The 12,861-nt window shown below is 45.0% G+C and overlaps 1 protein-coding gene across 2 annotated transcripts in view; it reads left to right on the forward strand.

Annotated features, from left to right (window-relative positions):
• Nucleotides 1-862: 862 nt before the first annotated feature.
• ABHD2 (abhydrolase domain containing 2) overlaps nt 863-12,861 on the forward strand; it is a 126,532-nt gene continuing 114,533 nt past the window's right edge. Inside the window, exons 1-2 of one of the 2 annotated variants that reach the window (XM_011986313.1) lie at nt 1,107-1,275; nt 3,011-3,100. The gene's annotated coding sequence lies outside the window, so the exon portion shown is untranslated. Of the gene's footprint in view, nt 1,276-3,010; nt 3,101-12,861 lie in introns of both variants that reach the window. The other variant, XM_011986311.1, reaches the window with a different exon arrangement.

Here is a 12,861-nt window from a genome sequence, read left to right on the forward strand (position 1 = left end):
TTACATGGCAACAAACACCACTTCCCTTCTCTGACTAAATCGCTCCTCTCACTTCATCCCGTGCTCCCTGTCTCCCAGCCCTATGGGACCTTGGTAGGGTGGCCTTCTCTGCCCTACAGGGGTTGCATTTCAAGTCGCTCAAGTGTTCTATTCTTGGTACACGACATGCCACTGCAAAAGCAGTTTCAGGCTCATAGAATTTTAGAAATGGGCCTAGTTTCCCAGCCGGATGAGGTGAGTGGGTGATGGGTGAAGAATCACCCTTCATTGAATGCCTGTTGAGTGCCAGCCACTGTTGGCGTTTATCAGAGTTTATTTAATCTTCTCATCAACTACTATTGCTACCCTCAGTTGCCAAGTGAAGAAATCAGGGAGCATGCAGGAAGGTAAGTGACTTTCCCAAGCCCACACAACTGGTAGGAGCCCCAATTTCAGGCCCTAGTTCAAAGGCTACATTCTTCCAGGCGGCCTCCAACTGGGTTGCTTAAGGGTTGAAAGGGCAGTGGGACAATAACTGAGGCCCATATTGCCCAGAGCGTCCCCATCCCCCGTCCGGAGCTGGAAGAGGCCATAGGTCGCTGCCTCCACATCTTTTCCTCTCCTTGGGGTTCGGTGACTCACGACCCTTCTTCCTCTCTCCCGGGATATGACCTCAAATTTCACCCCCTGCGAAATTTGAGTATACGTGAGTCAGTCAGTCGGCCTGGACCCATCAGAGCCCCGCAGCTGAGCTACCGGCCGACCTCATTCCTCTGAGCCCCAGTCGACACCTGACCTTACCCAGCCCTCTAAAGCAGCTTGCGGTCACAATTACGCCTCTCTTCACCCCGCCCCCATCGACAGCAAACACTACCCATCTTCAAGCCCTCCTCCCCTTTCCCCGCCCACTCCGGGCTGGCCTTATCCAATAGCGTCTGGGTCCCTGGACTAAAGCCGTCAAATGTAGCCAATTGTTGAGGAGCTCTCCCCTAAGAATCCCGCCTCCACTCTGAGGAGCAGCTTCGCTGACCAGTGGATTCCCTCGTAATGCCATGAGCGCGCGGGGCAAGTGGAGAAGCGGCTAAACTGCCCAATGAACAAGCGGTTTCCGCGGTTGGGGGCGTGGCAGAAGCGGTCGTCAGGGGCGTGGCGGCAGTTACTTGGGCGGGGCCGGTAGCGGCGGGAGCTGCACTGGCCAGGGGTTCCGGCTGTATATCCATGAGCGCCGCCGGTAGCCGGGAAGCTGCAGGAACCAGACTGGGGGCGAGCTGAGCACCTGTAGTCAATCACACGCAGGTAAAGCCACGGCCGAGCGAGCTCCGCGGAGCAGGGATCGCACGCCGGTCCCGTCGAACCGAATCTCCGAGCCCCGAGTTCCCCGGCGTAGCTCGGCCCATCACGCCGCAGCCTGAGGGGATCCTCGGGGGTCTGTCATATGGCGCCGTGGGGGTCTAGAGGGCTGGCTTGCCCAGTGGCGGGGACAGCCCAGATCGCGGCGGGGGATACGCCTTCCTGAGGCCCTTTGTCCCCTCGTGCCCGGGAAACCGAGGTTGGGGATAATCCCAACCGCGGCCTCTCTGGCTGCCATTCCCCCATTGGTGCTCACTCCTGGGGCTTCTGGGGTCTGGGGAGGGGTCTTCCGGTTCAGGCTTGGGGAAGAAGGTCCGGGATCCGCACCTGGGAGGAGAGGGCCGAGGGTCCTGATTACAACCCGAGATAACCGAGAGACCTCTGTGTTTCGGGGCTTCAGGGGCGCACCCAGGACCAGTGGGTTTAAGTTCTAGGGAGGCAGCTTTTGACCCATTTGGAAGCACATTTACCGAGTTCAGCCTGGCGACCGGCACTGTTCTAGGCGCTTCGTGAGCTTTTCCCACATCTAGAGCTGTCCAGCAGCGCAGGAGGCTGCCTGCCAGGCCAGGCAGCTAGCGCCTCGACCTTGGCAATGTCCAAGCAGTGGCCGGATGACAGCCACCTGTGCGGGATGCTTAGGACTCCCAAGGGAGGACTGCATGACCCATCTGTAAGGGCCTTCTCTACCCACAGATGCACTCTAAGTGGCTTTTAATGCCTAGCTTGAGGATAGTACTTCTGGGGGTCGATTAGGTTCCAAGTGGCTATTAAATTCACCCATAATGAATTTTGAGGTTTCAGCTCTCAAGAATGGGTGTTAGCAAAGAGACTGGATTATACAAAAAGATAGAGGTTTGTTTAGCCGCCATGAAACTCCTTAATTTGAACTACCATGGACCACTGTCTTAATCTTCCCAATCCCTCTAGTTTGGTTGCTCGACCTCCAGTTTGTCAGTTTCACCTGCATTCCAGCAACCAAATCCAAAGGCAGGTTCCAAGAACAGGCTCCATAGAGGGACCTGGAGAGACTGCAGGTTTGGCAGAGTCATCAAGACCTGTGCCCAGAGCTTTTCGAAGGCCGTTTCCTTACAGCCCCATTAAGCAGAGTCCAAAAGAGAAATCCTTCACTACCCTCTGTCATTTGCCTGAATAGAGAGAACATAATAATCTTCTAAAGGTCAGGAGGCAGAGAAGGAATCTTAACACAACTTGCTGTGTGTTTTAGGATGAATTAATCTTTGAATATCTAGTCAGAAAGCAGACCAATCCATATACAGCTGGTAGTCAGCACGGACTTGTGACATTTTAGAGCTGAAGGCACGTTGGATAGAGCTCATCTCTATCTAAATCTAATTAGATAGACTCTAATTCAGTCTCCTCAATGCACAGGTCAGGAAACTGAGGCCTGAGGTGGTCACAGGGCTGGCTGGTCATCACAGGCCCATGACTAAGGGTTGATCTCTTGACTTTAGATCTAGCCAGTGCATGACTTACTTCACTCTAAGCTTAGTTTGCCTATTCTCAGTGTTTTAAGTTCTAGGGGAGCCCAGAGGGGTTAGGGGGACAGATTTTGGTGCCTGAGTGCCTGGATTTGAATCCTAGCCCTGCCTCTTACTAGCTGTGCAACCTTGGGCAAGCTACTTAACCTCTCTGTGCCGCTGTTTCCTCACCTCTAAAACAGAAATAATAATGATACTTATGTTAGAAGGTTGCTTTGAGAAGGGCATGGAGTTACTACATCTGAAGCATTTAGAACAGTACCTGGCACAGGGTAAGCACAATAGATTTGCTAGATATGATATTCTGTTGCCTTTTTATACATTTTTCTTCATATCCACCACCCAATACTCTATCAAGAGCTAATTTTTCCCCATTCCCCTTCCCGCGACCCCCCAATTCATTAAACATATTCCAGATTTCATTTTAACACAGACAGCTTCAAGGGGATTCCAAGTCACGTTGCATATATCTTACTTATTTTTCTGATTCAGGTAATTCAGTTTCTATGTTAGTTCCCCACTTGCAGTTACATTCTTCTTAGGCTCTGAACCTTTTAAAATTATCTTTAAAAGCGGGCAGCGAGGGGTGGGAATCCCTCGAAATGGTAAAGTCCTGGATGATACCACGTCCATGGTGTTCTTCCAAATATGTATTCCCTCTCTGCAGCCCTCCTCCCGAGCGATGCGTGTGATGCAGCTTGATTCTAAATGGATGAACATTTTTAGATTAAGATTTTATGAGCCACTGTATTAAGTGCTTTTCGGAAGTTCAGGGATCGTGTGTCAACTGCATTTAAGCAAGTTACTTAGTCATTCGAGTAGGGGGAGCACCAGCAGCGCCTGCCTGGCCTGGCAGAAGCAGAAGTGTGTGACTGATCCGTGCTGGCAATCTAGCTGGTTCACTGGTTTATCTGCGTTTTTCTTGTTCTTTTCCAAAGCTTGAAATAAACCAGATGGCAAGTACAATGGAATGGTCTTTTTCCTCTCATTTTAGTCAGGGTCATTCACTTTCTTTCCTTTTTACTCTCACCTTCATTTCCTTTATCGCCTTCACAGGTCTGACAAATAGCCACTCTCACTGTGCCAGCCAATTCCCTTTTGATGAAAAGATGCCTGCCACTTTCATTTTTAGCAGGAATCCAGTCACCTTTGATTTTCTCTTCTGTTTTTACTTGTTTTCTAGATTGAACCAAAGATTATCACTTCATTAAATCGCACCTTCTTATGCTTTGTTTTTCTTGAGTTGATTCTGAATTTTGGTTTTTGTTTAAGCTGTTCTAGAGATCAGCCATTTTAGAATAATAGTTTTCATTTCTCTGCTTGTGTATTAATAAGGGCCCCTTTCTCTCTTTCTCACTCTCTTTTCTCAACATTTTGGTGGAAGGGCTTCTCATTCGCTGTTACTCGTTGCTTTGAGCATTTACACCTTCTCCTGGTCATCTCTGGCAGGACCCATAACCTTTGTAGTGGTTCTCACTGCCCTTGTTCAGAGCTCCTGCCCCAAGCAGGAAATACTTTCTTTGATCTTATGGGAGACAGGGGTAGAGTCTGTCTTATTTTTTTGCCTAAAATCTGGCTCCTTTAAAAGCCTCAGCAGAGAGATATTTCCAATATAATTGAATTTTGTGTGGCAGAATTTCTACCATGACCTACAACTTACAGTATTCCTATTTTTATTGCATTGTGAGTTTTGAATACTCCATGACCAGTTTCAGAGTATAGATGATGTGGGGCATGAGGTACTTAAGCCTTTCTGTTTCATCTTGGGCTAAGTTATCCCCAGGAACAGAGCAATGAGAAGTTCAGGGTGCCTCTTAAATTTGTCTGGTGTCAGGATTTTATAGCAGCTTTTCATGGTTCAGCCTCTTTGGCCAGTGCATGATTAGGACATTTTTAAGCCCTGTGCCGCTGTTTCTGTGTTGATACCATACAGGTGCTACATTATCTGCTTTCAGGATTATTTTCATATCTGCAGATTTATTTTTTGTTGTCTTGTTCAGGGCATCGTGGTTTTGGATTGAATGTTTTCTGTTTGTAAAATGGTTGGTGTGGACAGATGATAAGCTCCACCGTTACCCCTGAAGCTTGTGGACTGGGGCCAGTTGGGTGAGGGGCTTGTTACACACCGACCCATTGTCTGATCTTTCACAATAAATAGTAGACAGGTGAAGAGCTTTTTAGCGAAGTGGAACATTGGTACCCTTGGATTTGCCTGGTTTCTGATTTTCTTTTGTTGTCTTTAAGTGAAGGTTCATTAAGTTCAACAAATTCAGCATCTGGTGTGTGCCAGGAACATAGTTGACAAGATTAACAAATTAGTTTGGTTTGTTGCTTAAAAACTTTTTGTTTTAAAATTGTTTTTATTAGAAATTTAAAAATTTTTAAATTCAAATTTTAGTTTTTAAAAATAGGCAATACATTCACATGATGAAAGAAAATATTTGAAAAGCACAACATGTTAACTAGTAAATACATCTCTGTGTACCCCTGACCCCTGAACCTCAGAGGCAACCAGCATTAGTGATTTCTTCATCCTCCAGAAGTGGTCTCTGAAAATCCCTTTCAAGGGATTTTATACATCTATAAGCAAATTCGTTAACATATTCTGTACACCGCCCCTTTTTGCAGAAATGGTAGCGCACTGTATACATGCTATTTGGAACCTTGCCTTTTTCACTTAATATTTCTTGGCAGCGTGAAAAGAGCTTCCACGTCATTTTTTATAAAGGCCTTCTATTTTAGATATCTGTTTAATGTTTCTAAGGATGCTAAAAAACAGTCTTATTTAGGCAGCAGCTTTGCTGGAGATCTTAAAGATCTTGTGGATATTTGGAGGCAAATATTTTTCTTTTCTGTGAGAGGCTGGGGGAGGTGCAGGGGAGCTTCTAAAGGTCAGCCGTGAAGGGAGAGCTGGGGCACTGGCGAGTGAGGAACGCATTGGTCCTTGGGCCCTTCGCCTTGCCATCTGTGCAGAATGTGCTAGCATTTCCAGGGAAAGTTTGCTGTTTGCTCTCTATTCTCCAGAGAAGCTTCCTGGCCTCCCCAAGTCACATTTCCAGGATCTTTTTTCATTCTTTTCCTTTTTTTTTTTTTTTTTTTGGAGACAGAGTCTCGCTCTTGTTGCCCAGGCTAGAGGGCAGTGGTGAGATCTCGGCTCACTGCAACCTCTGCTTCCCGGGTTCAAGCGATTTTCCTGCCTCAGCCTCTCAAGTAGCTGGAATTACAGGCGCACACCGCCACACCCAGCTAATTTTGTATTTTTGGTAGAGACAGGGTTTCACTATGCTGGTCTCAAACTCCTGACGTCAGATGACCCTCTTGCCTCAGCCTCCCAAAGTGCTGGGATTACAGGCGTGAGCCACTGTGCCTGGCCTCATTTCCGGCATCTCTGTTGCGTCTCATCCCGTCTACTGTACTACAACATCACTCCACTTGTCCTGCCTTTGGGCATCCAAGAGGAAGCCTGCCCTTTGTCACAACACTTTCTGTTTGGGTAGCTTGAAGTGTCTCACCCCTTCTTTTCTCTCACCCCAGGAAAAACCAGCTCTCACACCTGCTCATCTGTAAAGCGTCTTCCCCAAGCCCGCACATAATTTTGTTGCTGTGCTTGGAAGTATTTCCCAAGATCTCCAAACCACTTTAAATTTCCAAGATCTGAGCCTGACCTGGCCTCGCTAACAAAGGTTTCCACTGATGCTGACTCTAAGAAGAAAGTTTTCAAGGTTCTTTGTATTTGAATTTTCTATGGCTAGGCTTGTGTTTTAAATAACTACACTGATTTAAACATGGTCTTATAGTCTTCAGTGGCTCCCAGATCTTGCCTCTTGTTTTTTTTTTTTTTTTTCGTCTTTCCTTTGAATGTGTCTTAACCTTCATCTTGCTTTTATTTACCTCTGAGTCTGGTTTAGAGCCACCTGGAAATTGAATGTAATCTTTAGTCTATTAGTCTAATCTAGAGTTCTTACCTTCTGGCCTTTGCTCATTGCTGAGTACCCACATTATTAGTCAATTGTACCACAGATACTCTGTTACATAAGGTGAGGAGGAGGAGGTGGTGGTATCAGTTCCACTTTTTCCAGGCTAGAGTGCAGTGGTGCAATCTCGGCTCACTGCAACCTCTACTTCCCGGGTTCAAGCGATTTTCCTGCCTCATCCTCTTATTTTATCTTGGATAAAAGAGAAGCTCTGAAAGATTGCCTCCCTGTGTGCACAGTCACTGTAGGCATGTGTTTGTGTACTGTTTACTTAGTCATGTCAATGAGGACCATAAAAAACAAAAATCAGGAAGTCCAACATGGATTGCTACATTCTGATTCTTTCAAATAAGGAAATACAGCAGGGGTTGGTGGCTCACGCCTGTAGTCCCGGCACTTTGGGAGGCCGAGGAGGGCGGATCACCTGAGGTCAGGAGTTCCAGACCTGCCTGACCAACATGGTGAAACACCGTCTGTACTAAAAATATAAAAATTAGCTGGGAATGGTGGTATGTGCCTGTAATCCCAGCTGCTTGGGAGGCTGAGGCAGGAGAATCACTTGAACCCAGGAGGCAGAGGCTGCCATGAGCCAAGATCGCACCACTGCACTCCAGCCTAGGCGACAGAGCAAGACTGTCTCAAAATAACAACAACAACAACTACAACAACAACAAAAGGAAATACAATATCCCTGTCATCTAAAAAGATATTTTAGCCTGGGCGTGGTGGCTCACACCTATAATCCCAGTACTTTGGGAGGTCGAGGCAGGCGGATCACTTGAGACCAGGAGTTCGAGACCAGCCTGGCCAGCATGATGAAACCCCATCTCCATTAAAAATACAAAATATTAGCTGGGCATGGTGGTGCACACTCACAATCCCAGCTACTCGGGAAGCTGGAGCAGGAGAATTGCTTGAACCCGGGAGGCAGAGGTTGCAGTGAGCCAAGATTGACCCACTGTACTGGGTCAATCTTGTCCTGGGTGACAGAGCAAAACTCTCTCAAAAAAAAAAAAAAAAAAAAAATATTTTAGCACCAAAAATGTTGGAAGATCAGTATCTCAGGTTAAAGAGCACGTTCTAACCAGGACATATTTAGCTTACTAAAAAGGTTGAGTTACTGGCCATTGAATTATGCTGTTTGGGAGGGCCTAAAGTAGAGGATTCTACTCAAGGAGAGGTTCCTCTTTTGCAGTTTCCTTAAACAATCCTGGTTACTCTTTTGCTACAAAACCAGGCCATTGATTTAGTTAAGTTAACCTAACCGCAGCAGCATTTGGTGGGGCTTTGCGCCCAGTTTTTTAGGTGGTACAGACTACACAATGTTGATAGGCAGTTGTAGCACCTTATAGTGAGGTGAACTGATATTGGAAATTGTTCTTTGACTCCTGAAGTCTAGATTTGTCATGTCTGAAGTGCCATGTTTTAGTTCTTAAGGACTGAGGAGTGGGAGGGGTCTGAGGTAAGACCTCAGCAACCTGCTGGAATTAAGTAAGGCTCTTCAGTGGTATTTACACATAAGTTCTTTGGAAGCATGCACTTAAACTTACTAAGTCCATGATTTAGTATGCCCGGTAATGGCCCAGATGGCTTCTGAGATACAGCGTGACCTCTCATCCGAGTCCCCACCACACTTTTTGCTTTCTTCCTGTACCACCACCACATTCATTTTGTGCTATGGATTTCCTAATCCAGGGCTAAGGATACGTCCTTGAGGTTCCTTGGGTTCTCATTAGATTACAAACTCAGACTTTTTGGTTTCGTGTTAATGATAATTGGAAATGTTTTATAAGCCTGTCCTGGAATGTTGGGATACCTAATTATAATATCAAGGTCCACCCACACAGTCTCAATGCCTCCCCCATTTGTATGTGAATTTCTGATGAATCGAAGCCAGGTAAACCCTGCTATAGAGAAAAATATATAGATGGACTTAGTGCAGAAAAGATGTGAGAGCATCAAGTGAAGTCAAATGATACCACACAGCACTGTGTAAATGAAGGCTGTAGTAGTGGTCCCAGTGAGAAAAGGAGTGTGAGAATGGACATGTCACACTGTACCTGGAAGTGTAGGCTCTCAGGATCCATAGAACCTGCCCAGGAGTAGGCAGGACCACACTGACATCGTCTGCAGGTATTTCAGGTCTGAAAAATGGCATTAGTCTCATTACGTTAATGTAGCTCATCTGAATTTTACTATTTGAGTAATTTTGTTTTTATAAATGTGCTTGGATCTCTGTAATTGTAAAAGTGCCAAAGGAAGTTTATGCACCATACTGAGTACTATTTGTACTGCTTGTGCATTTTAAGAAATAGTGTAATAAATAATAGTTGGATAAAAGTAGTTTAAGTTAAATTTAAGAGTCGAACACAAAGTAATGTAGCCAGGGGCATCTGGCAGGACTAGTTTTTCCCCTCGGAGGGAGCCATTTGGTACCTGAGTTTGAAAGACCCCAGTGCAGGAATCGAAGCTCTGGGAGGCAGACAGAGGTTTCCAGTCATGTTTGTGTCATTCATATGGCTCCTTTCCATGTGTTGAACATTTTAGAAATATTAACTGAGTTGAAGAGTTGACTTAATTGGTTTTCTGCCTTGAGGTCCTGTCTGTTCAGACCCTGAAAGTGATAAAGTCATTTGGAGAACTTGAGAAACACTCCCAAGGAGAGTGACAAAAATTGCTTATGGGTTTGGGAAAGACACTTTACAGGGCCGCAGGTACAAGTCATCACACCCGTTTGTACGTGCAGCCAGCGCTTACCTTCCACATTAATGAAAGGAGGCCTTCCAAAACTAATTTCTCTGTTTCTTTTCGTTTATTTTTGGAGTGAGTGATAAAGTTTTCTTGTTGATATTTGCGTGACCTAAACTCTTGCCAGAATTGCAGTAGCTGGCAGCAGCCTCACATTTATTTTCCACAGGCAACTCATCAGCCCAGGGACAGTAGAGGCTTGATCGCAGCTGAAAGTTGGGGTGAGCTTAGGCCTTGGTGACTAGCAGGACTGTTTGTCATATTGCTAAATAATCACTCGTTCATTTATTAGCTTTTTATTCTGGGAATTTTAAAGACATACAGAAGTAGAGAGAATCAGATAGTGAACCTCCATGCCCCACAAAACCCATCACCAGCTTTAACAATAATCAACTCATAACCACTCACATTTACTCTGTCTTCCTAGCTACTTTTCCCAGCTCACATTAATTTTGAAATAAATCCCAAACATATAGTTGCATCTATAAATATTTCCATGATAATTCTTAAACGTAAAGACTCCTTTATTAAACACCCATTATTACTCTTTGAAAAATTAACACTAATCCTTTAATATCATCAAACATCATCATTGTTCAAATTTCCAGTTGTTTAAAAATGGCATAAGTGTTTTTCTCCTTAAGCTTAATTTCTTTGAATTAGGATTCAAGTAAGGATTAGACATTCTGATTTATTGTTCTACCATTTATGTCTCTTTTAAGCTACAGATCCCCTTTTCTTTTCTTCTTTTCCGTGTAATTTGTTGGAGAAACTGGGTAGTCTGTCCAGTAGAGGTATTTATTTACTTTTGACAGATAATGCATTCATGTGTTATAACATTCAAAAGGTACAACATGGTAAAGAGTGGAAAACTTCCTCCCAGGAAGCAGTCAATGTTACTAGTATCTTGTATATTTTTTCAGAGATCTTTTATGTGTGTCCCAGCAAATGTGTGTGCATCTATGTTTTTTTCTTTCTTTTTTATATAACTGGTAGCATATTGTACATATTGTTCTGCTCTTTGTTTTAGTCACTTAACATGGAATTATACATGTTAGCAAATTTCTTGCTTTTTTTGTTTTTTGAGACAGTCTTACTCTGTCGCCCAGGCTGGATTGCAGTGGTAGGATCTGGGCTCACTGCAGCCTCCACCTCCTAGACTCAAGTGATCCTCCCACCTCAGTCTTCCCAGTAACTGAGACTACATCACACCCAGCTAATTTTTGTGTTTGCTGTAGAGATAGTGTTTCAACATGTTGCCCAGGCTGGTCTCAAATTCCTGAACTCAAGTGATCCACCCACCTGGCCTCCCAAAGTGCTGGGATTACAGGTGTGCGCCACAGCACCCAGTCAAATTTTAGTAAATTTCTACATATATTGTTTGGCATCCTATTACTTTTTCTCATGTATCCAATTATGTCATTACTATTTCCTAAAAATTGAGGGACATACAATATTCCTAGAATTATGTGATTGTGCTAGAGTCCTCACAGCTGGGAAATGTTCTTTTTTCTCATTCAGAGAATGAGAAAAATTCAGAATTCAGCAGGCATTTATTGAGCTTTCTCTGCTGGATGCTGTGCCAGACACTCTGCCCTGAGGAGTTTCCCTGGGGCCTGAACACCCTGTGCCCCACTATGGGCCATAGAGGAGGCTTTCCACAGTGCTAGCTGAGCCTCCAACCCCTTCCTGCTCCTTGTGTGGCCTGACCTGTATTCACACTGTAGACATTAGCTTCTCAGGTTCCAAATATCCTGGCTGCAGTTCTCTCCTCTATTCTGATCATGTTAATAAAGTACTTGCTCATTCTTGTCAATGATGTTGACAAATATACCTTCTAAATAGTGGGATAATGGAAAATGCCAAGTAGATTATAGCCAAGGATATTTTTCCCAATTTAGAAAACATAGTTCCTTTCCCTCCATCTATCATTAATATCACCCATCAGTCTATTTATTGACTCTACATAGAAATTCTGGATGTTGCACTGAAATCGCAAGAGAAATCAGCACTTTGCCACAAAAGAGCTTATAAGAGGAATGCAGGTTTCTTTTGTTTTTGTTTTTTTTGAGACAGAGTCTTGCTCTGTCGCCCAGGCTGGAGTGCAGTGGTGCGATCTCCGCTCACTGCAAGCTCCGTCACCTCCCAGGTTCACGCCATTCTCCTGCCTCAGCCTCCCTAGAAGCTGGGACTACAGGCGCCCACCACCACGCCTGGCTAATTTTTTTGTATTTTCAGTAGAGATGCGGTTTCACTTGTGTTTGCCAGGATGGTCTCGATCTCCTGACCTCGTGATCCGCCCGCCTCGGCCTCCCAGAGTGCTGGGACTACAGGCGTGAGCCACCACACCTGACCGAATGCAGATTTCTTTAAGTCTCTTATGGTTGAGCAGAGAGGCCTTATGGAGCTTCTGTAAGGCTGAAGTATCAAGGCTGAAGTGATTAGAATCCATCCAGCTCTGCAAACAGCTTATAAGATGGATGGGTGCCTTGCTTCTCTGTATTCCTAGAGCCTTACCAGGGCCTGGCACAGGGAGGGCCCCTGGGCCTCAGTTTCCTTGCTTGCACTAATATTAACTCACAGCAGTTGTGAGCACCAAATGAGGTAATGTCTGAGGATGCACTTTGTCAGTAAATTAGGCATTTCAGTCTTTACTGTCAACACAAATGCATTCTGTGACATGTTTGAGGAGTAAATGAGGTAATGTATTAAAATCACAAATACTTTATAAATGATAGAGCTACACAAATAGAACATTTTCTTATCATCTAGCTTTGTTCCTTCATTTAAAGTTATGATTTGGCCAGGCTCAGTGGCTCATACCTGTATAATTCCAGCACAGTGGGAGGCTAAGGTGGGACGATCACTTGAGGCCAGTAGTTGGAGACCAGCCTGGAAAACATAGTGAGACTCCATCTGTGCAACAACAACAAAAAATTTTAATTAGCCAGGTGTGGTGGCACATACCTGCAGTCCCAGCTACTCGGGAGGCTAAGGCAGGAAGATCACTTGAGCCCAGGAGTTCAGGTTTGCACTGAGCTATGATTGCACCACTGCCCTCCAGCCTGGGTAACAGAGCAAGATCTTGTCTCTGTAAATTAAATAAATAAATAAATAAAAGGCTGGGTACAGTAGCTCATACCCGTAATCCCAACACTTTGGGAGGTCGAGGCAAGTGGATCACTTGAGGCCAGGAATTCAAGACCATCCTGGCCAACATGGTGAAAAATATAAAACTAAGCTAGGCATGGTAGTGCACACCTGTGGTCCCAGCTACTCGGGAGGCTGAGGCATGAGAACAGAATTGCTTG

The sequence above is a fragment of the Mandrillus leucophaeus genome, unplaced genomic scaffold, assembly GCF_000951045.1.
Source record: "Mandrillus leucophaeus isolate KB7577 unplaced genomic scaffold, Mleu.le_1.0 Scaffold297, whole genome shotgun sequence".
Taxonomy (NCBI): Eukaryota; Metazoa; Chordata; class Mammalia; order Primates; family Cercopithecidae; genus Mandrillus; species Mandrillus leucophaeus.